Source organism: Microtus pennsylvanicus, chromosome 1 (assembly GCF_037038515.1).
Source record: "Microtus pennsylvanicus isolate mMicPen1 chromosome 1, mMicPen1.hap1, whole genome shotgun sequence".
NCBI lineage: Eukaryota > Metazoa > Chordata > Mammalia > Rodentia > Cricetidae > Microtus > Microtus pennsylvanicus.
The window spans coordinates 69,873,743-69,898,982 of record NC_134579.1 but is presented as its reverse complement, the minus strand read 5'-3'; the positions used below and the strand labels follow the sequence as shown (position 1 = coordinate 69,898,982).

General features: G+C 42.1%; 1 protein-coding gene across 3 annotated transcripts in view; it reads left to right on the top strand.

Annotated features, from left to right (window-relative positions):
* Positions 1-25,240, top strand: part of Lpp (LIM domain containing preferred translocation partner in lipoma) — a 606,896-nt gene that overhangs the window by 162,324 nt on the left and 419,332 nt on the right. For 2 of the 3 annotated variants that reach the window (XM_075967686.1, XM_075967672.1), the window contains exon 3: positions 11,987-12,051. The exons of the other annotated variant lie outside the window; for it this stretch is intronic. The gene's annotated coding sequence lies outside the window, so the exon portion shown is untranslated. The remainder of the gene's footprint in view (positions 1-11,986; positions 12,052-25,240) is intronic. 3 annotated transcript variants of the gene reach the window in all.

The window sequence follows — 25,240 nt, the reverse complement described above, 5'->3', positions numbered from 1 at the left end:
GGGACATTTTGGGCGAAGTAGAAAACCTAGTCCTAGGGGATCAAGCCAGTAAGCAGCACGTTTTCATGGCCTCTGTGTCAGCTTCTGCCTTTAGGTTCTTGCCCTGATTATATTTTTGCCCTGACTTCCTTCAGTGGTAAACAGCAATGTGGAAGTGTAAGCTGAATAAACCCTTTCCTTCCCAACTTACTTCATGGTCATTATGTTTACAGTTGCTGCAATCGAAACCCTATCTAAAACAAGTTGGTACTACGGTCTTGAGGTGTTGCTGTGACGGACTTCACTGTGTTTTGGGGAGGATTGTGTTGTGGAAGGACTTTGGTACTTTGGGCTAGAAGAGCCACTGAGTGTTAAGAACTCTCTGGGATGTTCTCTGGGAGCTTGGAAGATAAGAATATTGAGAGCAGTGTAGAGGATGGAGGCCTGGCTTGTGGAGTTTCACAGGGGAGTGTAAAGATTGTATCAGGCACATTTGTTATTCTGAATTAAGATTCTGTGGTTCTGGTTAGCTGGGGCTGAAGAATCGGCTGTGATTAAGAAGATACCAGAACTGCTAAAGCAAAACTTTGCGGTACTTGATGCTGGTCAGCTGGAGCTAAGCAATTAGAGCTGATTAAGAAGAGACCCACCAGAAAGAAACATGATGCAAGGGAAGCTCCCACGAGTCTACACGGATGACCCCAACTAAGATGCTAGCCTGTGACCAGGCAAGACTTCCATTGAAGGGATTGGGACACCAGCCCAGCCACAGAGTCTTCAACCTACAGTCTGTCCTGCGTACTGAATGTGCTGGGTTTGGTTCCTAGCCCAGTTGACATCAGAGAGGTGTTTTCCAGAAACTGATGGAAACAGATGCAGACCCCCACAGCCAAACATTAGGTGCAGTTTGGGGAATCTTGGAGAAGAGAGGAAAGAAAGATTGTAGGATTGAGAGGTGTCAATGACATGACAAGAAAACCTACAACTGACAGACCTGCGCTCCTAGGCGCTCACAGAGACTGATCTGACAACCAGGGAGCCTGTGTGGGACTCACCTATGCCCTCTACATAGATGTGACAGTTGTTTAGCTTGGACTTCTTGTGGGACTCCTAACAGTGGGAACAGGGACTGTTTTGGACTCTTTTGCTGGCTTTTGGGATCCTATTTGTCATATTGGGTTGTGAGGGAAAATGCTTAGTCTTACTGTAACTTGACATGCCATGTTTTGTTGATTTTCTTGGAAGGCCTGTCCTTTTCTGTATAAAAATGGAGGAGGAATGGATAGGGTGGGGGAGGTGCTGAGAGGAGAGGAGGGGGGAATCTATGGTTGAGATGTAAAGATAAATAAAAAAAGTGTCACATTGAAACTGATATTGTATATGCTAATTAAAATTATATATTAAATATATTACATATTATATATATTTAATATATATTAAATACATATTTAAAAAACCTAGGTTTGTTCATTTTCAGCTTCCATAGAGTGGTCAGTTAGCATCTCTCAAGGCCATTACCCAGGGACAGGTATAGAAATAACTATTACTGCTTGGTTTTTAGTATAGATGTTTTGTTGATCTTTGAAATTTCCTCGGAGTATTAAATAGGTTTGTACTCAAGACTATTGAGATAGTAACATTAATATTATGTATCAATGGCAGTCTTAAGGAAAACTGCCCAGCTTTAATGTGTGAGACAAAAGATCGTAACTGCAGTGACTACCAGTACCTGTTTCTGTCACTGCCTTGGCTCACCGTAAAATCCAACCATGGTCAGCACTTTCTTACCTGGCTGTGTGTATGCAATCAGTGCAAATGTCAGTTAACATAGTGGGGAAAGTTTATTGTATCTTACTGCTATTCTGAAAACAGTTTTGAACTTGAAGTCTCCAGCTGAGGTCTTAGGGACCCCTACATGATCATGGACCCCTCTTTTTGAGTAACTGGTGGAATTGGGGCCTTTTATTTGCTTGCTTATTTTTTCAATGTTCTACACAGAACCAGACAACCTGTACATACCAGCAACTGCTCTACCATTGAGCATGTTCCAGTATGTTTTATTTTGTTTTAATGGGCGTATAATGTTTGTGCAGAACTATGGGATGGCACATGGATACACGATCAACTGAAGGCAGTTGTGTTTCTGTTACCTCAAACCCGTCTTCATGGATTTCCTTGTGAATCCTCCAATTCCCCTTCCCTCCTTCTCGTCTTCTCCTGTATGTCCCCTCTTCCCTCTTTTTCTCCTCGTTTCATTTGGGGCTGGTTGTCCAATAAATTTCTCCTTCTTTCTCTTTTAGCTGTGGTAACTATCTTCTGTGACCTGTTTTGTTTAGGTAAAACTCAACTGCGAAACTGTAGAAAACGGGGAAGGTGGTAGAAGGAGACCGAGCCACTGCACCTACCCGTTTTTGTCACTTCTGCTTTGGGGGAGCAGGAGGAGAGGGGCACTGGTCCTTGCTGGTGCGAGTGTGTAGGTGGGTACGTGGATGAACACTGTAAAGTCTAAGTAGGCTTGCAGCTTCTTGAATACATGGTCTTAATTGTGAAGGGACTGGATGTTCATCTGCAGGTTCTCATTTCCTCTCTCGCTTCCACTTGTGAACTTTTGGAGTTAAATATTAGGAACTTTTTCTCGATTCCTCACTGTCTTCCTCAGTCATCCTGAAGTGTGATCTGATTGGAATATAGGTTACCTCTGTGAATTACAGCTTCTGTGCTTTGGTGGCGGACTTCATCTGTATTGCCTGGCTGCAGGTGTTTGACCTTGGGCATGTTCTGCCTCCCTCTGATTGGTAGCATCCTACACTGTTCGTTTGGAAAACAAGGAAGGGTAATAGAGTGCTCACCTCCCGGATGCAGGCGTCTGGGGATGTGTTGAGTAATTTGATCCAGGAGTCTTTTCTTTAGAAGCCATCTTTCATCTTTATCCAGAGATCTGTGATCTTGTTTTGCTCCCAAGATTGAGCTGCTTAAGCCTCAGAAATACAGAATGCAATTGCCCATCCTTCACTGCAGACGCCTGCTGAGGCCATGATGTCACACATGGCTTCTCTTAGTGATGGCTGTTTGACTCCTCCATGACAAATACCAGCTCTGGCTGAAACACTTGTGTTCTCCTGTGAGCAGCCTGACATTTAGAACTGTCCACCAAATTGTTCTGAGACCAAGTTTTCTATTCTTTCAGTCTTCGTGTTCTATGTTCTTGTGTGGAGACATGCGCACACAAGTTTAAACAGTGCATGTAGGTCCTAAGGGTCATGTATGTCCTTCAGTGCTGGGTTATTTCCTTCAGTGCGTCTCTCTCATCAGCATTTCCCTCTCACCTGTATCAACATTGCTTTTGCCTTTTCTGTGTTACGTTCTGGATTTCTTGATGCTGTCCAATTTTAGGGACTCCTTTCGGCCCTCCTCTCTGTGTTCTGAGAACACGCCGGATGCAGTAGGTGTCTGTATATCTAAAGGCTAGGGTATGATTTCTAGCATGATGCTTCCCAGGTATATGTGAGCTTAACTTGGTTACTTTTTCTTTGTATTTTATTGATTTTATTTTTATTTTACATGTATGAATGTTTGCCCGTGTATGAAGCACATGCACACTGAGGGCCCTGGAAATGTCAGAAAAGGGAGTGGGATCCCCTATAACTGGTGCTGCAGATGATTGTGAACCTTAATGTTAGTCCTGGGAGCCATACACGGGTCCTGTGCAGGAGCAACAAACACTCTTAACCTCTGAGCCGTCTCTTCAGCCCTTTATGTTGTCTTTCTAAGTTCGGATTACTCCAGATGTAAAGCTGATTTAGGAATGACTTTCAGGAATAATATAAAGGATAAATGCACGTAAAACATCTAACTCTGTTCTGAAACATATTAAATATTATTCCTTCAAATTTAATTTACTCTGAAGTTTTGGGGTGTAGTTTTTTTTCTCTTTTCAAAATTATTGGGTATGCTTTATATCTGTAACATATATACATATTGTATAATGACTAGTATCATTCAATCCATTAAACATACCCATCATATCTCATTCTTATTGACAAAGACAACTATAATCTGTTTGTTTAGAAAGAAAACCCTATTACTAGTCCTGCTACTACTAAGAGTCTTTTTGCTTTGTATTAGATAATTGATTTGTTCATTCTACATATTTGTTACATTGTATTTTTTGTTCTACACATCCCATTTCCTGCCATAGGACCGAGCATCCCAACCCTGATAACCATTGTATGCATTATATACATTACTTTTAGCTGGATTGTTTTGCCTGTGCCACAGTTCTGCTTTTCAGAAAACACTTGGGCTTGGTTTTTTAGAATTTATCCTCACCCTGATGCACTGGATTTTATTAACAGAGTCATGAAAAAGTGTGGAAACTCCCAACTTCACTAGACTTATGTCCTTTCATTTTTTTCCCCATAGAGTTTAATTTTTTTCTCTCCCAGAAATACTGTTTTCTTAGTCATGAGTTTCTCAGTAGCTCATATATTAGTAACCGCCTTAATGGCCTTCATGGGAAAAATAGATGCCTACCCCTCCCTAGGGGGTCAGTGGCACCGGTCTCATGGCAGGCATCTTTATTCCTAGCGGATCCCTCACCTACCTCCAAGCGTTTAGAATCACTTGTACATCATTTTATTACCATCACTATTATTATTATTAATATTATTATTATTTTGAGACAGGTTCTCACTATGTACTCTTGGCTGGTCTGGAGCCTGCTACATAGACCAGATTGTCCAGACTCACAAAGATTTGCTAGGCTCTACTTCCCAAGTGCTGGGATTAAAGCTGCAAATTTTAATTCACACATTTTTTATTTACAAATATGATTTATTACTCAAATTGTCCTGTTTTCCTCCATCATTAGATGACAACATTTTTACAATCAGAAAAAAAATATTTTACTGATATAATATTTCAACTCATCTTCCTTGAGCATCAATGAGACAGCTCAGTGGGGGCATGTCTGTGGTGTGCAGTGCTGGAACCTGATTTTATCAGCATATGAAGATGGCCAAAAGTAGATCCCTCAAGGTTGTCCTCCACACTAAACTGATCTCCTATCTCCTACAAATCCTCTGATCACAGTACAACAGAGAATAAATCTCATTTCCATTAAATTATCTGGCATCCTTTATAAGGCAGTATTTCAAGATGAAGTGACAGATAGCTAAAGAGGACATGAAGGAGCATGGAACACAAAATAATATACACATATCCATAGCACATCAGGCTACGTTATGATTACATAGTGTTGATTTCTTGTTACCTTATGTTTATAACACTTCTACCAAATGGATGAAATTTCTGAGTTGGATACACACAATACAAACCACAACCACAACCGAAGTATCTGGTGTTGCTCTTCTCTATTAAACATATAAGATTGTTAAAACGTTTGACAAAACAGCGCACAACATTTTCTAAATACATTATGGAGAACAATCATTGACTTCACATAGGTATTCATTTGTTTATCTTTTCCCGATAAATCTGTCTCCCCCATTTCTGTCATTCCTAATCCCCTTTCTTTGTTTCCTTAGTCAGGCCGTAAGTTTGTTAGTTCTATTGAAGGTGTGTGATCAATGAGAAATGATCAAATGCTGTGATTTTGGTGTTCAGTATGTGAATCTGGGCACCGAGGTAGTCTTCTCTCTAACGACCTGGCATAGTATCTTGTTCTGTAGTGCTGATCCTTGAAGGGCTTAGGCAGTGAGGTCACCAGTTTTAGGCTAGCCTAGACTACAGGCCTCAGAAAAACGCAGAGGCTTGGCTTCAGAGGTAAAATGAAAGAATTAATTTTGTGGGAAAATGGATGGATCTGGAAAATACGATACTAAATGAAGTAACCCAAGACCTAAAGATAAAATAGTCATGCCTTTATCTTTAGTTTAAATATCTAAGGACATGGGAACAGACCCTAGCCTATGGTCTTTGTTTGTTTTCAGCGGAGGTCAGGGTGGGTTTTGACTGCGGGACTACAATGAATAGTAGTAGTCAGGAAGACGCAGTGTTGAGGAGCATGTGAGAGTTTGCATGTAATTGGCCCCCATAATCGCAAGGGAGTGGCACTATTCGGAGGTGTGGGTTTGTTGGAGTAGATGTGGCCTTGTTGGAAGAAGTGTGTCACTGTAGGGGCGGGCTTTGAGGTTTCCTATGCTCTGGATACCACCCAGTGTATCCAGCTTCTGTTGTTTGCAAGAAGTAGGACACTTGGCTGTTGCTCTAGCACCATGCCTGCCTGCATGCCATCGTACTTCCTGTCATGATGATAATTTACTGAACCTCTGAACTGTAAGCCAACCACCCCCAATTAAATGTTTTCTTTATAGGAGTTGCCACAATCATGGTGACTTTTTACAGCAATTGAAAACCCTAACAAGACACAAGGGGCACAAGAATGGGAAATCAGACAATAACGGGGAGTTGGGGGGTGAGAGCGAAGTGGGGAGAATGAACAAAGACAAGTTTTGTTTGAAGATGCCATAATGAGACATACTGTGAATGCTAAGTAAATATTAATAATAAATTACTTCTAGGAAAAAAGGTCTGCCTCATCAAACTTTGCAGTACCCCAAAACCTTTGCATTAAAGGGGACACTTGAGGTCCAGTAGGGCCAGAGTCTACGAGAACGACATGACACACCACATATTAAGGGTTGGTTTACCTTGGATTCCAAAGCTGCTTTTTGAAGACCTTACCTTTATGTTTGTTCCTCCCCTCTCCCCCCTCCCCTTTCCTACCCCCATTGTATGCACCCAGTGGCTTCCTTTCTTCTGCTCAATTAAGAGTCTCAAGATAGGTGCAGAGTAACTCACATGCAAGTTTTCCACTTTATGGGCTCACTTTGGGACCCAATTATTATTACATTCATGCGTGTGTCTATTTCTAGGTAGGAATAACATTAGTGTATTAGCATAATCTCGTGCCAGGAAGCTGTGCGGAGTATTTTCCTGTCATTTCATTTATTTCCTCTAAAAGAGTTTACTGCTCAGGGTTTCCTAAGTGTGTTTCAAGCACTGTTTCTGATAGATATTAGCACTGAATAATTATATATGGAGGATTTATATTTTGCCCTCTCTGCTGAGTAATTGTAGTGTGCTGCTCAGTTCACATAGACCATGAGGCCAGGCCTGTCCATGACTAGGTATCTAACAGTTGTTTTGCTGTATCTGGAGAGACGGTGCAGTGCTTGCTGCTCTTCCAGAGGACCTGGGTTGGATTTCCTGCACTCACATGGCTGCTCACAGCTGTCTGTAGCTCCAGTTCCCCAGGGCATCTGATATCCTTGTTTGGACTGTGGGCTTCAGTCACACACATGGTGCACAGGCATATGTATATGCAAAACACCTATATGCTTTAAAAAAATCTAGGTGTTCCTTTGTTGTTTGAGCCTCAGCGTTGCCTCCTGTCTCATGCAAAGATGGTTACTATTACTAATAACACCAGTCCTAGCTCCCTCAGTTCCTCTGCTCTGATCAATCTGCATGGAAACATACATTGAGCTGTTGACAGTTACCAATATCAATGGCAACTTCTGAGTAGCCAGATTATTATTGACTATTATATATTATATTTAATGTTATTTTATGTACATTATTAAGTTGTATTATTTAAGGCAAGCTCATCCTTACTCATTCCTCCCTAACATATCTCTCAAATATTCCGAGATAACCACGCTTCTTCCTGCCTGCAGGCAGGCATGGTCCATTGTTCTGAGAACACTAGTTGATTAAATTTCTTTTTAAAGATAGTCTTGGCCTTTTAACGTTCACATCTCTAGATGTGAAAATAACTTACATTTCTCCTCGGGTCTCCTAAAGTCTTCCATTTAATTTTTAGATTGTTCCATTGTAGACCTCTCCTAAATATTAAATTATGAAGTTGTGCATTACCTGTAGGGCCAAAGCAATTTTACTTAAAAAAAAAATCTTGATTAATTTGAACATAATCAACTAGTATGTCAGATGATTTCACTGTTTCTGATCGATGCTGACAGGTGAGGAAATTAAAATCAGGGAGGGAAGCAATTAAATACTGACAAACATTACCTTAATGAGACAACCAGATCATTTATAAGCCGTGGAATATGTTGTATTCTTGATAAGTATGTTAGGATGGTGGCTGAGATAGTATAGTTAAAAATCACTTGGCTTTTGATGGTTTGAGTTGGGGGCCACCCATAGTTGTCATCTAATGCCTTTGTCCTAATCTAACATTTTACTTGCTTCTGGGGACTGAATTCCAAATTTGTATCATAACATCATTTACTTGAAATAACTCTTACTATAAGTAATCTTTTTTGCCACTTGAAATTTATGAAAGTACAAAAAATGTTGAAGAAATAACTTTTGGAATTCTCTAAATGGTTTCTAGGCAGCCGTAGTCTAGACCTCTCTTCTGAGAAGAGAAACTCAAATATATATCTTTCCTTACAAACCTTAGCCATCAGACTGGGGAGCTCCGTAGGAGCCCCGGTGCTCAGTTCTCTCCTTGCAGAGTTCCTTGCTTGGCAATGATCACTATTCAGAGATGGCTGGGATGATGTGCTTACTAGACGTCAGCAGAATTGTTTTTCTCACAAAGCTTTGTCTTATTGCTCATTTGCTAGATTAGACTTTGCTACTTAGACTTTTTGTTGTTGCTTTTTTTTTGCATTATTACATTAGGGTTTGAATTTTTTATTGCTTGAAATGATAGATTAGAACCATAGTTCATGAGAAGCCCATTGAAATGATCTCTGTTGTGTACTGTGGTGTGTGTGTGTAGTATGTGTGCATGTGTGTGTGTACATATGTGTGCGTGTATGTGTGGTGTGTGTGCGTGTGTGCCTGTTCTTATTGTCAGCATTCTTTTTGTCTTTCTCTCCTGTTTTCCACCATATATTCTACATTTCTGCTTGATTTTATCTTGAATAAAACAGAAAATTTTACTAATGCTATTTTAATTTCAGTTAGGTTCTGAGTCTAACTTTACATAAATTCCAATTAATAGGTTGAGAATTTACAAGTTAATTTACAAGTTTGAATTTGAATATATAGGGTTTTTTTTTTGGCATTTGTTGTTTTTGGTTTTTTTCTGACTGAAATTGCTTCTGGAGGTGAGAGCATTCTTGGGAGAGGAAAGATCATTTGAGAAGTGATTTATCTATTCCATTGGACCAGTAGGCCTAAAATCCACAGAAGTAACCAAGGATATCTGACATCACTGCCAAAGGTTGTCATGGGTTTTCCAGTTGTCCTGACCCCGTGTGAGTTATGGAGAGTTTCACTGCCTTCTGAAGCACCCGAGAGCTGTAGAGGACACATCACCGTCAAACCCTGCGCACAGGCTGGTGACTGCATGGCTAGGAACCTTTCCACTGCTGTGAGGAGAGGTTTTGTTGAAAGTCTGCATGAAAGCCACCGTTGTAGGTTCTTCTTTAGTGGCTTGTATTTTAACACTTTGGGTGAGGACAACGCATCTGTGAAACTTCACTGGGGCGGCCTGAGAAAGTGTTCATGGTCACCTAGAACTGCACATTGCTTTCCTTAGTCATGTGTCACCTTCTGCTGAGACCACAGATGGGAAGTTGTTGTTTCTGCCCTTTTGCTTGGTGCTGAGGCACAATCCGGACTAAAGTGCATTTTTTATTTCTACACGAGACTGGCTTTCATGATGATCTGTACAATGTACTTCAGTTCAATTCATTCATGTTTCATTCACTCCTAACCCCTTTGCTCCATCAGTTCCCCACTTTCAAGCCAAGCCTCCCTCCCTCCCTCCCTCCCTCCCTCCCTCCCTCCCTCCCTCCCTCCCTCCCTCCCTCCCTCCCTCCCTGTCTTCTCTTCCTCCCTTCCTCCCTTCCTCCCTTCCTCTTTTCCTCCCTTCCTCCCTCCCTCCCTCCCTCCCTCCTTCCCCTCCTCCCTCTCTCCCTCCCTCCCTGTCTTTTCTTCCTCCCTCCCTCCCTCCCTCCCTCCCTCCCTCCCTCCCTCCCTCCCTCCCCCTTCCTTCTTCCCTTCCTTCCTCACTTTCTTCCTTTCCAAAATCTCTATTTTTCATTCTGTATATATGAGAATACAGAAGATATTTATTTTTCTGAATTTTGCATTCTCTGCTTAATTGCAATTTCAGTTTTACATACTTGTTTTCCAGTTCCTGAAGTTAAATCATTCTCTCAAATCAGGAGGCTTCTCACCTTATATCAGAGGCAAATGCTTGGTATGAGGGTTCAAGGTTAAATTTTCATCTGCTCTGTGTTAGGTTTGTGACCTTTGAAGTTGTAAAATTGGAGCTATAAGGACTCATTGAGCATATAATGAAGATGATTTAGGATGTAATGGGCATGTTCTGTGTTCTAGACTACAAAATAAAATATGATGTTAAAGAATGGTTAACAGTTAGGAGATGAGATTTTGACAGGACATCTTACCAGCCATGTTTCTGATCACATTTTGAGTGCTTTGTGAAAGGTGGACACTCAGCAAACCAGTTTTCTAGCCGTCTATGTAAAATATCCAATGAATTCTCTTTGCTTGCCTCAGGCAGTGCTATAGGCACAGAATTGGAAAGACTGCAAACTTGGAGCAGCTCTTCTACCTAAAGCTCCTCCAACTTTAGTTTTTGCAGTTTAATAAGGCACTTGAGTTTCTAATATCATTGTAATTTTTATTGCCTTGTGTGTGCATGTATGCTCATGTACATGTGTGTGTCTGCTGAGGCCATTTAAGACTGACATAGAGAGTAGACATTTCCAGGCTTTGGTTGGTGCACGCCTTTGATCCCAGCACTCTGGAGGCAGAGGCAGGCAGATATCTGTGAGTTTGAGGCCTGCCTGGTCTACAGAGTGAGTTCCAGGATAGCCAGAATTATTGCGAAGAGAAACCCTTTCTTGAAAAGCAAACAAACAAACAAATGACATAGATGTTCTTATAACATTTTAAAACTAGGACCACCAATCCCAGAAATAGCCATCTCAGAATGGCTCCAGCGGTGTGTGTTTGACTCATGAAAAGAAATATTAGCAATTTGTGCATGGTCACTGTGGATATGGAGGAAAATCTCCCTGCCCCACTAAAGGTTTAGCTGAGGACAGTTTTGACTAGGCAATACAGATAATCTTCATTTTCTTTCTTTTTTTTCTCTCTTTCTTTCTTTCTTTCTTTCTTTCTTTCCTTCCTTCCTTCCTTCCTTCCTTCCTTCCTTCCTTCCTTCCTTCCTCCCTTCCTCCCTTCCTTTTTTCCTTTCCTTTCTTTCTTTTTTCTCGAGACAAGATTTCTCTGTAGCTTTTGGAGTCTGTCCTGGAACTAGCTCTTGTAGACCAGACTGGCCTCGAACTCACAGAAATCCACCTGCCTCTGCCTCCCAAGTGCTGGGATTAAAGGCATGTGCCACCACTGCCCAGCCCCAATAATCTTCATTTTCATAAGAGGACATTGATGGAGACCTTTAATATCTTGCCCCAGGCTATTGGCGAGAGTAAGACAGTTGCCAGGCTCTGAATGCCATGCACTGTTCCTGTTCAGCAGGTCAGTCAGACTGCTTATTTGACTTTAGCATCCTCATCTCCCGTGACTTAAAGATCCAGTGAGTGAGTCGTTTGCATTCCTTATTGTAGTGACATAGGAGAAACTGAGGCAGGAAGCGTAGATCACTAAGCCAGTGGAGAAGCTTCATCTTCTGAATTCATGTTCTGTCATTTGTTGTACTGTACTATATATTCTTGGACAAGTCATCATTTCTGAGCTAAAGGCCGTTTTTAGTGTTGTTTGTGAAATTCTACATAAGATTTACCAGTTCGCTTGTCTTTCTCTGCCTCTCTATGAAGTCCTACCTCCCTCACTTATGAATGAGATAATCTCTTTCCGTTTATTTATCAGGCTCACATGGGTTAAATGAATTTATGAATGCAGAAATGTTTTCAAAACAAACTGCTGCATAGATATAAGGTTGTTATTATGGATGGGTTAAAGTACGCTTGGAGTCCAGTATCCACAAGTAACTTCTGCCTGTTTTAATTTACAGAGACTAACACATTGTCTGGGTGAGCCTTGCCCATTGTCCATTCCAAAAGCCAGAAGTTGCTTGAGGTAAGAGAGGATTGGAGTCTTCACAATTACATAATGCTAATAGCCACCCAAACCTATGATGCTCAAGGTTGATTTCCAATGGAAGACACAGAAAAGTACTTTATGTTCATGAGAATCAGAAAAAATATATGAGATGGTAACCTGCCTTCCCTTTATGTCTTCTTGATTTAATTTTTCCTTTCAATTTCTGCTCTTTGAACACCTAACAGGGAAGCATCTGGACAATATGGAAAAGTGACATGTAATCAACATCGGAGAATCCACAGAGGTGCTATACATTAGGGTAGTCTTTTCCATGGTTTTAACATGCCATTGGCTAATGTAGAACAGGCTGGCTTTCAACCTTGTCTGCTCAGCTTTCCTTCTTTGAGTGTAATTTTTACTCTATGATACCGTCAGAATTGTTTGGCTCTGGACTAAGGAATGCTTCTAGGGGTTAGTCATTTTGTCTGATCTGTCTGATAACTGTCTACTCCCACACCAAGGACTTCAAAGTTGCAGTGAAGTAAGAACACAGAGAGTGAGTTAGTCTTTTGCAGTGTCTTGCCCCTCTGTTGATGGACCATTGCTAAGGCCAGAGAGGTCATTGGAGAGAACCTCATCATGTATTACTGAGAAAATGGAGGTTGTTAGAAGAGAAAAGGAACACCTGTCATTCAGCTCTTCTAATTTTCTGTATAGCCAGCCTGCTGGTCTATACTCTTCCCAGTGAAGCCTCTTTGTGCTGTATGATCCTCTTTACCAGGAGGTGAAGTCGTCAATAGGATGTTCATGACCCAAGGTCTTAGAGTAGAAAGCGGTTCTAGATTTGGAGTCATCATATTGCTATAAACGTTTGTTCCATAGAACACTTTGTTAATAACTTTGGTGTACTATTTCCGTGATGATGAATTGCAAACATGACTTCACACAGTTCTTTTTTAAAAAAACCTGAAATTGATTGGTATTTCCCCATAAGCACAGGAACTACTCATTTAGAATCAAGTGGGAATTATGGTTTTAGGCTAATATGATTTTCAAAGCTAATATTTATCAGATATACTAAATATGTAACAAGTGGGTGACAGGAATTGAGAAACTTCTTGCATTAACTCAGTTGTGCGTATAGGTGAATTTTTTCTTAGCTCTACAAAAGAAAATGTTATTAAGAGACATGGATGCCAAAAAAGATGCAAGAAAGTTTCTTTCAGTCATACTATGGCATACAAAATCTCCGCACAAAGCCTTGTGTCTACCATATCATTGTCATGGACAAACATATCAAAAGAGAACTTCCTGAAGACATCTCTTGTTCCAGCTTTTGATAGACTCCATGACATGTACATTCAAGTTGGAAAGGAAGAAAGGTAACCTTCCTCTATTCTCTGATGTTAGTATGGAGTCTAACTTTCGAGGGATCTAGCCAACTCACCCACGGTCAACACCCTAAAGAAGAGGGAGTATCCCCGTCTGTCCTCTGACTTATACTGGGTGAATCATTAGACCGATTAGGACAGGTCAGAATGCCTAATGCAAAGGGGGTTTAAAAAGTGAATCTACCTAAATTTTCTACTTCAGAAATCTGCTCGAGAGAGCTGTTTCTTTAGGGACTGCAGTTATCACATGCTTATTCCCTTAGTTTCCCTTATTAAATGGTGATAGGATAAGCCGGGAAGGTTATTTAGTTAGCTGCATCCCCTCTCCCCAATGACATCCAACTCAGGATTAAAAAGATATTTTAATTCAACCTTGAAAAGTTATAAAAATTGCTGTTTAAAATGGGAAAGTTTTCTACCTACCTACCTACCTACCTATCTATCTACCTACCTACCTACCCACCCTGCTACCAGTCTACCATCTATCTACATTTATCTGTCTGTCTGTCTGTTTCTCTCTCTCTCCCCATCTACCTACCTACCTACCTACCTACCTACCTACCTACCTGCCTCCCTACACATCTGTTTGTTACCTATCCATGTGCATCTGTCAGTCATCTATATATCCTGCAATGTAGTCCCTATCTTTTGGATTTATAGGTTCATGGGGGACTAAGAGATAGAATTATCTCAACCTTTGGAAGATGGAGAACTAAATATTCTGGGAGCATGATGTACACGTGTAAAACAGTCTTGTAAAAATGGGTATTAGTGGGAATAATAAAGGATAGCCATTTAAATCCGTAACTAGACTTGACAGTGTACATGTCAGCAGATATCAATGAGTGTAATCATTGTTTTTCCTCTCCTTTTGATGTTGATCCACCAACTGTGGTGTGCTCCTTGTCCCGTTTCCAAACCAAATCTATTTAAAGCCTCACTTCATGGCATTTGAAATTGTACACCCTGTTTACTCTTAAAGAACATAAGGTATCATTTCCAAATCGTTGGTCTCTGTTCTAGAACAAGAGCTGACTTCTGGCTTCCTGCAGACCATTGGCTGTCTCCATTTTCTGCATGGTGACTCATTAGAGGAATAATACCAAATTAATCCCCATGGACTTGTTTATATCACCTATATGCAATGTTAAATTTTCAGTTTTGGGAAATTGTCTTGGTCTGCCTTGAATAAACCTAGTCAGCTACTGTTTCTTCTCTTTGATGTGTAGCAGAAGTGGTAACCATGTGTGGGTTTCTTCCTTTGCTACCTGGATAGACTCTCATTGCTTTGGGGCATGCAGCAGTATGTCATGTGGAATGGAAGCAATGAGCCTGTGAATGTCCCTCGTCTTGGTATCCGCTGGCTGTGTCACCTCGGGCAAGGCCTCTTTTGTCTCTGAGATCATCCCAGCATCTGCTGATGGGCAAAGGTGGACCAGATGATCCTGGTTTTTTCTTCTTCTGTTAAATATTCTAGTGACTAGAATATCATTCTTCTCCCTTCTGCCATGTTTCCACAACCCTGTGACTTCATCAAAGAGCCTGGTGTGGAAAATTGGGATTGTGTTTAACCCTTGATTCTTTGATCTAATGGAGAACAGTTACTGATGGGAATGTTAGAGTATATGCACTCTGTAATTGGGTATTGGACACCTGACTGTCTCAAGCTTCAACAATACACAATTTCAAGTTAGAAAGTAAGGGGCTCAGCTGTCTATATCAGTGGCTGTTGGCCTTCCTAATGCTGAAACCCTCTAATACAGTTCTTCACGTTGTGGTGACCCCCAAGCATACAATTGCTTTGTTTCCACTCTATAACTGTAATTTTGCTACTGCAAATATTTTTGGAGACAGAGGTTTGTCAGAGGAGTCGTGACCCATAGGTTGAGAACCGCTGCTCTATCGATGATATTGTTGTGTATTCTGATTTTCAAGGCTCTGGTAAACTCACCTGTTACTAACACCACTAAATAAAGGTTAGTCCCTCATCTGTTGTTTGCATTATCCAGTGTGTTAAGGCAAATCAGAATGTTAAAACTGGAGGTTTTTTTTTTTAAAGAATACTAAGATTTGGAGATTAGGAACTATTTTATTGTCTGTGGTTCAGACCCTTGCTTTGGTCATTGTGTGATGACATTAGGAAGGGCAGACTTTTCTTTGAACCTCTGATTCTCCTTCAGCGAGTTGAGAGTTGGTTAGAGATGCTAGGATCCCCAACTCTGATTTCCTTAATTTCCAGTTTGCCTCTGCTCTCTTAGCAAGTTTTCAGCCATGCTAGGAGCGAAATCCAGAGCATCGCTCTTGTTTAATATGATCATTGCTACAACTTGGGTTGGTGGAGACAGGAGAGGAGAAAGAGGACACATATGAAAGTATGACCTATCTCAAATATACACATCCTCAAAGAATGCCAGACAGCTTGAAGGCTTTATAGATACTCTGAAGGCTGTATCTACATGAGTTCTAGGGTAGACAAATGATATTTCTGTATGTGAGAAGCTAGAGTTTTCCATTTGGTTGTTTCATGCTTCATGTTTCTTGGGTTTTTAATCATAGATCCTGTGTTATTTTTCTCTGCTAGCCTTCCTTAACACGACTCTGGACATTCATACACACATACCTGGAACTAGCTCTGTAGACCAGGCTGGCCTCAAACTCATGGTGATCTGCCTGCCTCAGCCTCCCAAGTGATGGGATTAAAGGCATGTACCACCACCGTCTGGCAACACACACACACACACACCACACAGAGACCTGTTAAGTGATGTTTTAACCTCGAAATTCTTATTCTTCTTGTTCCATTTGTTAATTTATTCTTCCGCAAGTGTACTTTTAACTCGGGAGTTTGCTAAGTGCTTATAATTTTAATACAGTAAATTATTTACTTTCAAAATATTTTTTTTTCATATGATGAACTCAAGCTGCACCCCACCCCATAAAGAACTTTATCTTAGAAAGTGGAAATTCCTCTTCAAAGCAGTGTGGCTAGTGAATAGCCTCGTTTGGATTTAAGTCCAGAACAACCGCAAAACACAAGTCTTTCCAGAGATTGCGTTGAGTATGAGCAGGAATCCCGGTAGATCATGGTGAATGGGCCTCGTCCGAAAGCAGGGCTGACATTCTGGGATTTTTGACAAGGAGCAAGCTCACACCTTCTTGAGTCACTTATGTGATAACTCACTAGTTACATATCTCAACCTTTGGTCAGAATAATGAACATCAGAGAATTATAACTAACTAATCGTTTTCCCTTGGTTTTGGAACCTCTGGAATGGCGGTATTTGTAAGAGAAGGGAGAGCAAAAAGCAGCTAAGGTCCCAGCGTCCTGAGTAGAGTCTGAGTTACTGACAGGTGTGGGACTTGGGTGCTTAGGGAAGTACTTATTCTTTCTTCTTTGTTGTCCCAGGCATGGGGCTTCTTATAGAGACAGATTTCTGTCCGTACGTATCTCCACGTAATTCCAGATGTGAACAGCTGGAATTTGGTTTCTGCCAAGTTGTAATGACTGCCACATGGATGAACCCCATACTTAGTGCTGGTGACCCACTGTGAGCAGATGTGGGAGCCAGAGGGTGAAAGCCTATGCCAGAAGCAGTGGAGGCCTCAGCGGTTGCCGGGGCAACACCCTGACCTTACAGGTGGGGAAGTGGAGGCAGATAGAGCAGAGGCAACATAGCCAGGTTCAGGCAGCAGGTTAGTAGCTCCTTGAGAAGAATGGAGAAGCAACAGATTCAACAGCAACTGTGTACGAGAATGCCTTCTGTATTTCCTGTTTTCCGCTGGCACAACCTCACTGAGAGGCCGGTGTACCAGCTCTGTTACCTCCATGGCCCTCGCAAGGGTACTTGATTCCATCTGGTACCCTCAGCTTTGTTGCCTCTAAAATGGAAATCATACCCTCATTACCAGTCCTGTAAACCAGTCCCTCTCAACCTTCCTAACACTGTGGCCCTTTAGGTCCTCAGTCATAAAGCATTTTAGTTGCTACTTCATAACTGTAATTTTTCTACTGCTAGGAACTGTAATATAAATATCTGATGGGTAGGATAGCTGAGAGTGACCCTTGTGAAAGGGTTGTTTGACCCCCCCGCCCAAAGGGGTGGCAACCCACAGCGTGAGAACCACTGACTTAAGTCCTTAGTAATCCTCATAGCGTCATGAGATAGACACGGTTTCCTCGTTGTTACTTGCTCTGTTTCCTCACAGTGTGTCTTAGGTCCTGGCCCATCAGAGACCAGCAATACCCATGCTACCTGGGAGTCTCCTAGAAAGGCAGAGAGATCCCAGACCTTACCCTCCACATCTTGAATCAGTCTGCATTGTTACAGAATCCCCAGGTCTTTCCCGTGTTTATTAGCACATGAGGGACATTCTTAGAGGCCACAGCCTGCTTGCAAGCCCTGGCTCTCTGCCAGCATTCTTGGTGCATGTGGTACCCAGGCCTCCAGAGAGAGGGTGGGAACACCATGAGGTTACTCCTTGGGAATAGGGGAGGACTAGGCTGAAGGGATCCAGACGGGTTTATCTTTTCAACACCCTTCATTTCCTCAGAAGTACCGTTCACAGAAGCCAAACTGGAGTGGATTCCAGAGTCTTTCTGATCCCCCAATCCATGTTCTTTTTATTAAATTGTAATGTCTCAGTCAAGAGGAATGCAGAGCAATGTGTACGATAAGGCTTCGCTCTCTGTAAGGTGACTGTGCCACACTGGTGCTCCGCTCTATCAAGCAGTTCCTACGGGGGAAGAATTAAGAAAAAAAAAAAGAAGAAGAAGAAGAAGAAAAAGCAAAAAGCTTGCACTGAAAGCCAGGATCCTGCAGCTTAATCAGTTATTTTCGTTTTTTAATGAGGGTGACTATTGTGAAATAAGTAATTATTAATTACTCAAAACTAATGAAATATTTTAGTTTCCTCGCTATAAAAGCATATGGAAGCTAAGAGAAAGCATATGGGTGTTTTTTGTGGAGCATATTGGTGGATGGACAAATTACGGTTGTGCCAATATGCCGTAGCTGTCTGGCTGGGGCCATGCCTATGCTACGTGTGCTGGCATCTGAGTCCTCGTCTGCTGAAGGGCTTCTAAAGCCTCCCATCTGATTTGTGCCTTGGGTTGCTTTGGGAGTTACAGAGTTCTGTGTCGTAGATCCTCCCCATTCAGACAGTCTTGGTTGAGTGTGGATTCTGTGCAAAACCTTTATGGCAAGTGACTGCAAAGGGGCTCCCTTGGCAGATGTCTCCAATCCAGCACACTAGATGGAGTGAACGTGCCCAGCTAAGGATGAGACATTGAGAGTTTGTCTACCCAACACTGTAGCACACGTGGCAAACAGTACCTTGTCCCAGCTGAGCTGGGACCTTCCCATTCCACAAGGGACACTGTGTGAGTCCCATGAGCAGACTCTGTCTCCACATTGTGATGTACTTGCTTCTGAAGAGGCACAGTACCAGTGGTGTCCCATTGTTCATGTGCATTGCTGCCTAGCTAAGCTGCAGTCTGTGTCTACAGATCTTTTGCTCCATCCATGGCGTGTTAAGACACTCGGTAGGTTGGAAGGTGATTGGAAATAGTGTGTTTGAATATATACCTGAAGGCTTGTAAGGTTCTCAGGCAGCATGGTGCGTTTGAGATAGTACCTGGCTGAGTGACCAAAAAAACATTTTATAGCTAAGCCAAGTCCCTGAGCATTTATGGGTCACCTATATAAAATAACTTACTCTATGGATGGAGCCAGGAAGCATGTGGAGTTGAGTTTGATCTACTGAATCCAGTCAGGATTCAGGGCAGTGTGCGAGCCCATTGATAGCCTGTGAAATGATGTGTAATTCCAGCGATACCTTGTGGGGTGAGGGGATTTGGAGAAGCTATTTTATTTTTTTAGAAGTTTCTTAGATGCCCAGAGATTAGAGCTAACTTTGAAGATAATTAATTGGATCTTGATAGAGCAATAAAAGGAGTTGGAGATTCAGCCTCTAACATACAAGGAAAGGTTGGCTTGAGGCAGATGAACATCAGGAATGGCAGAGAGACTGATGGAGATCACAGAAATACGTTCTTGAAAAGAGCCTCTTTTTTGTGATGATTTTTGAGTCTTTTAAGTCTTGAGCCTTGAACAAGATAATTTTCAGACACCTTGAACACCATCTGGAATTCTACAAGATTTTTTTTTCTTTGTTTATTTTGGCTTTTTGAGATAGGGTTTCTCTGTGTAACAGTCCTGACTGTCCCCGAATTCATTTTGTATACCAGGTTGGCCTTGAACTAACAGAGAGATCTGCCTGCCTCTGCCTCTAAGATTTCTTTTTTCTCTAGCCCAATAAGCCCCTTAGCTAAACCTACCGTGCTCATATGGCAATGGAGCAAGCCCGCAGTCCACATGGACTTCTTCATTGCTCCCTCTCTTTCTGCCTTACCCTTCAACGGTGGCTGGGAGGCTGTTCATTAGTCTAGGTCACAGTGTAGGAAATGTAGTCTGTTAAAGTGACCCAAGATGGGAAGCCACTAAACTCACCAGTCTCTGAGACTGATAGCCTCTCTGCTGCAGGGGACTAGCTCTTATGAACACCCCCCTGACCTCCATTTGTGTGTATCTAGTGCTATCTAAAGGACTGTTCCTCTGTCTAGGGAAGACATCTATGTCTACCGCTTAGCTTTGGAATCTGCCTTACTATTTAACTTTGTTATACTTTTATTTTTCCTTTGGGGTAGAGTCTGTTACACAGGCTGGTCTTGAAGTCCCAGGCTCAAGTGACTTTCTTGCCTCAGCTTTTCAAGTAGCTGGGATTAAAGACACATGCCATTACATCTGGTTCAGTTTTCTTTTATACCTACATTTTATTTTGTTTTGCCTTGCCTTCATTGCCTCCCCTCTTCCCGAGTTTCACTAGACAGAGTTTTCAAGGAAGCCGCTCACAGAGTTATATTCTTCAATAATGTTTCCCTCTGCTGTTGCCTGTATCTGAGGTGGGTATATGAGGCTTACATGCTTATCTAGTCTTAGAAGCCTGAAAGAACTTAAAATAATCTGTGTATTGCAGCCCACCTCCCCTCGCCACCCGCTTTATCTGTCTGGTTCCCGGCAGACCAGAAGTTCAGCCCCAATGTTACCAAGCCTGAGAGAACTGGCTGGTTTTGAAGTCACTGTGTACCACCCAAGGCCTTGGCTGTCTCCTTTGTTTCTTTGAGGGACCACGAGGAATAATGTGGTACAGGTAGCGTTAATGCTGGACCTTACAGATGGATACAAGACCGTATCATACACCACTGGGTGTCTGCTGTGTGCCAGGTTCTGTGCTGGCTGCTGTTACCGAAACCTAGAGTTCCCTTTCCTCCACAAGGGAGGGAGATAGGTTGCTTAGCAATAGGGCAGTTAGCAAAAGCTCTCACTGCACGCACTGAAAAGTAATACATGGTGCCTGGGGGCTTGCTTGTACCAAATGGGTGCAGGGCTCCGTGGAGTGCCTGCGAGCCTGCTAGAAGGGGTGAGGATTATGGAGGTGAGTGAAAATTGTCAGCAGGCATGACTCATGAGGAGAGAGGAGGACACAGCCGCCCAGATTCTTGCCCATGTACGTCTTTGAATCTTTGAAGAGGTAGGGCATGATGTTTGACTGAGAAGCTCCTAGTGTGCTTTCGTATGCCCTTACATCATGTTCTTCTTTCCTTCCTGGCTTTTGGTCCTGTTCAGAATATTTTCTCTTTAATATTCACTTCCCTTCTGTTTCTTTTACTTCTCCCACCCAAGTAGCCCAAAGTCCTGAAGGCCCAACCCTAGCATCATCCCGTTTCGGACTGTGGAGGTGTGGGCAGAGAAGACAAGTCGCCAATCTGTGAAGCCCACAGTAAAAATAGCTCATGATCTATGGGATTCAGAATTAAGCGAGATGATATTAACGAGGCTTGAGTGCTGCTTGGAAATGTGGCAGCTGCGCACGCATATTGGCTGTGTTTCTCCCTACCTCTGGCAGCTCGCTCGCGATGTTACCATGACACCCCTTGGGCTCTGTTTAGATCAGCTATTTTCTGAAGGAGCCCCTAACCTTCCAAACAACTTGAAATTGTCGCTGTGGTCATATTTGAGCTTTTTCATCATCCGTTTGACTGCTGAGCCCTCTTGTCACTTGGAAACTGTGGGGCCCAGACATTGAATGTGTAGGAGCTAGAAGAGCTGGTAAATATGGCCCAGCACTGTTCGTCAGTAGGGATTGCGGCCGCTGAGTGTCAGTGGCTGGGGGTCTGATTCCCAGCCAGGTGATGCTTCTCCTGTCATACGGAGCCCTGCCTCGACAGCTATGAATGGAGCAGGGTGCAGATGTCACTGTTCCCCAATGTGGCCAGAGAAGGTACAAAAACGGGACACTAGCTCAGCACAGAGACAGAAAACGAGTCACGGTATTAGAGCTTAGATGTCTTCCACCAAATATGAGTTGGTAACCTAATTCTGGTGCAGCAGGATGGCCGCTGGGCTCTTATAGCAGGTGATTAGATTAGAAAGGCTCTGCCACCATGAATGCCGTGGTCACAGGAGTGGCATAGTTGTCGCAAAGTGGCGTTATGCTAACATGAGCTTTCCCGTCTTGTTTGTGGCCTCATGATGACTGCTCATGGAGTTTGATGACTGGAGTTTTCCCCCTTTCCTCCCCTGCCTTAGTCTTCTCTTGCCCGTCTGCCTTCTCTCATGAGATGATATTAAGGGATATTATCGTAAGTTGTGTTGCTTTGGTTTATGCTGCAGTTGTTTAACTCTGTGAAGCTGCGATTCTTTGCTTGTCTAAAACACCTGGTGGTGCAGAGAAAGAGCTGAGGGGCCAATGGCGAGGCAGGAGCAAGGGTAGGTGGGACTGGCAGGCAGAAAGTATAAATAGAAGAAGAAACAAGAAAAGGAAACAAAACAAATAACAACAACAACAAACAAGCGAGGAGCAAGAGAATAAGGAGATGAGGGCATTAGGTGCCAGTTACACAGCAAGATGCGGAGGAAGAGTCAAAGTAAGAGTTACAGAAGAGAAAGCTCAAACCCCATGGACAAAAGGAAGACGAGATAATTAAAGGAAAGCTAATAATTAATAACCAGCCAAGCTAAGGCTGGGCATTCACAATAAAAATAAGACTCTGTGTGTGAGTTATTTGGGAGCTTGGTGGCGGGCCCCTAAAAGAGCCAATAGTAAAAAGCAAGCAACGACAAGATGACATGGCACAAAGCCCCCATCAGATGTTGCTACACTGTTCTTGGATTTCCCCAGTCCCGCAGTCCTGGTAAACCTCCGTTCTTTCTTTCTCAGTTGCATAGTATAAGCTAGCCTGTTAGATCAACTCAGATGAACTAAGATGAGGATTAATACACTCGGAGCAACTGCCAAAGGTGCTGAACTGCAGCTGGTGCTTCTGTGCAGAGCCATGGTGGCTGGACTGTCCTGTCATATCCCATATCTTCAGTTGGAAGAACAATGGCATGGTCTCTGTTGTCGGAGCCGTTTCCTCTTGCCATGTCTAGCATCCCTAAGTCACACAGAAACCGTTCACTACCAGTACCAGGCTTTCTTTTTGTACTTTCTTGTCCAGTTCCACGTGTTTTTCTAAAAGCTCTCTGTCATATTGTAAAATGAGTGAACGTTCTTAGGGACCGAAATGGTGACTTGGAGGACTTCTTCCTTTCCTCCCTTGTCTTACAATCCTGGCATTAAATAGAGACCTAAACCAACAGGTCAAGCATTTACAGTAAATGTTTGTTGAATTGAACTTCGTGGGATTTTTATGAGCTCTTAATATTTTTATTATCTGCTGTTGAAAATTGGCAAATTTAGAGTTTGGGGAAAAGTGTTCTCACCAATTTAGATTTTATTAAGACTTCTGGTATGCTATTTAATATTCATAACAGCCCCCAGAATTTTATTGTCCACATTTTGCAATGAACATATGAAAGTGAAATTGACCTCAAGTAAGTGCTTGTGGCCGGAAAGATGGCTCAGTGGTTAAGAGCACTTGCTGCTGTTCTAGAGGGCCTAGGTTTGTCTTAGCACCTGATGGTGGCTCACAGCTTTCTCTACCTCTAGTTCCAGGGGATCTGATAGTCACTGCTGGCTTCTGTGGTCACCATGCGTGTGGTACAAAGATAGGCATGCAGACAAAACTTCCGACAATCAGTAAAAAATTTAGTATACGTATTAAAAGTAAGTGACTGAGAATGGATTGACATCCAAATATGTGTACTATATGCTGTGACGTCACTTCTCTTATGCCCTAGCGCTTAGAGGCTTCATTCCTCACCGGTGCTTCAGGTGTCTTCTGAGGAGGCTCCAGACTCTGATGGTTGTGATCTACCTCTAGAAGAGTTTGGGGAGTTAATGATAAGGCCCAAGTTCAAAACAGCCATTACACTTTGAGGGGTACAGTAACTAATGTATTTTCTCAGTAGGCCGAGGGAAAAGGACTACATTTCTGTCAATGGTTTCTAAAATTTCCAGCAACTTTGGAAATAGTTTATGTGACTCCTTTAACCTTTAACAGTGGCATATACAGGCTTTTTGCCCTGTATGATTCGATTCATGAAACACATACTGCAGCTAGATTCCTTTCTGGATTGCTGAAGGATATAGGAATTTTTGAATTTGACCATTTAAGGCTTTATTCAATATTGGCCTTATTTATTAAATGGTGTTCATTTTGTTTTCCTAAGGATTTTAGACTCTGGATGAGTTTTGTTTAATAATTATATTGTGTGTGCATATTGTATACATGTGTGAGTAAACACATGTACAGTAACATGCATGAATGTTAAGGACAGCTTTATCGAGGCAGTTAGCTCTTCCGTTTGCCCAGTTCTGGGCATTGTACTCAGCTGCCAGGCTTACACAGCAGACACCTTTATCCACTGATCCTGGGTGAGTGCTATTGATAGCATTTTATTTATTGATAGCATTGGCATCTTTTCTGAGAAGTCACAAACCTGGAGCACAAAACTGGATCAGTTTTCTTTTATATAAAATAGAATGTACTCAGAGAGAGAACATTGCTGCCTAATTTAAACCAGTATTGAGGCAAACTAATCTGTAGTAAGTGTAAATCTGGCTGTATATAGCTCTTGGGTTTCTTTTTTGTGCCTTTTTGAGTGTTTGGAGGAGAGCGAGTGGAGTAATAACAGTGTAGAGTCCAGAGAGAAAGTTGAAAACACAAGACAAAGTATCTGTCTTGGTCTGCCTTTGTAGTGTGTGTGTATGTGTGTGTGTGTCTGTACACATTCTTGTGCACTTATATGCCGGTCTAATCTTGTGTGTGTGATGAAGCCTACTCTGTTATGCACGATGGTCTTTTTGATGTGTTCTTGGATTTGGTTTGCAAGCACTTTCATTATTTTTGCATCTGTGTTCATAAGGGAAATTGTAATTGCTTTCTTTATTGAGTCTTTGTCTGGCTTGGGTGTTAGGGAAACTGTCGCCTAATAATTGGGCATAAATGAATTGGGTCGTGTTCCTTCTGTTTCTATTTTGTGGAATAGTTTGAGGAGTATTGACATTAACTCTACTTTGAAAGTCAGGTAGAATTCTGTGTTAAAACTGTCTGGCCTTAGCATTTTTTGGGAGGGGAGATATTTAATGACTGTTTTCTATTTTACTAGGGTGATAGTTCTATTTAAATTGTTCATCTGATCTTGATTTAATGTTGGCAAGTGGTACCTATTGAAAAAATTATCCATTTCGGTCAGATTTTCCAATTTTGTGGAGTCAGGTTTTGGAAGAATGACCTATGGATTCTATGGCTTTCCTTGCTGTCTGTAGTTATGTCCCTCTTTTCATTTCTGATTTTGTTAATTTGTGTAGCTTCTCTTGGTCTTTCATTA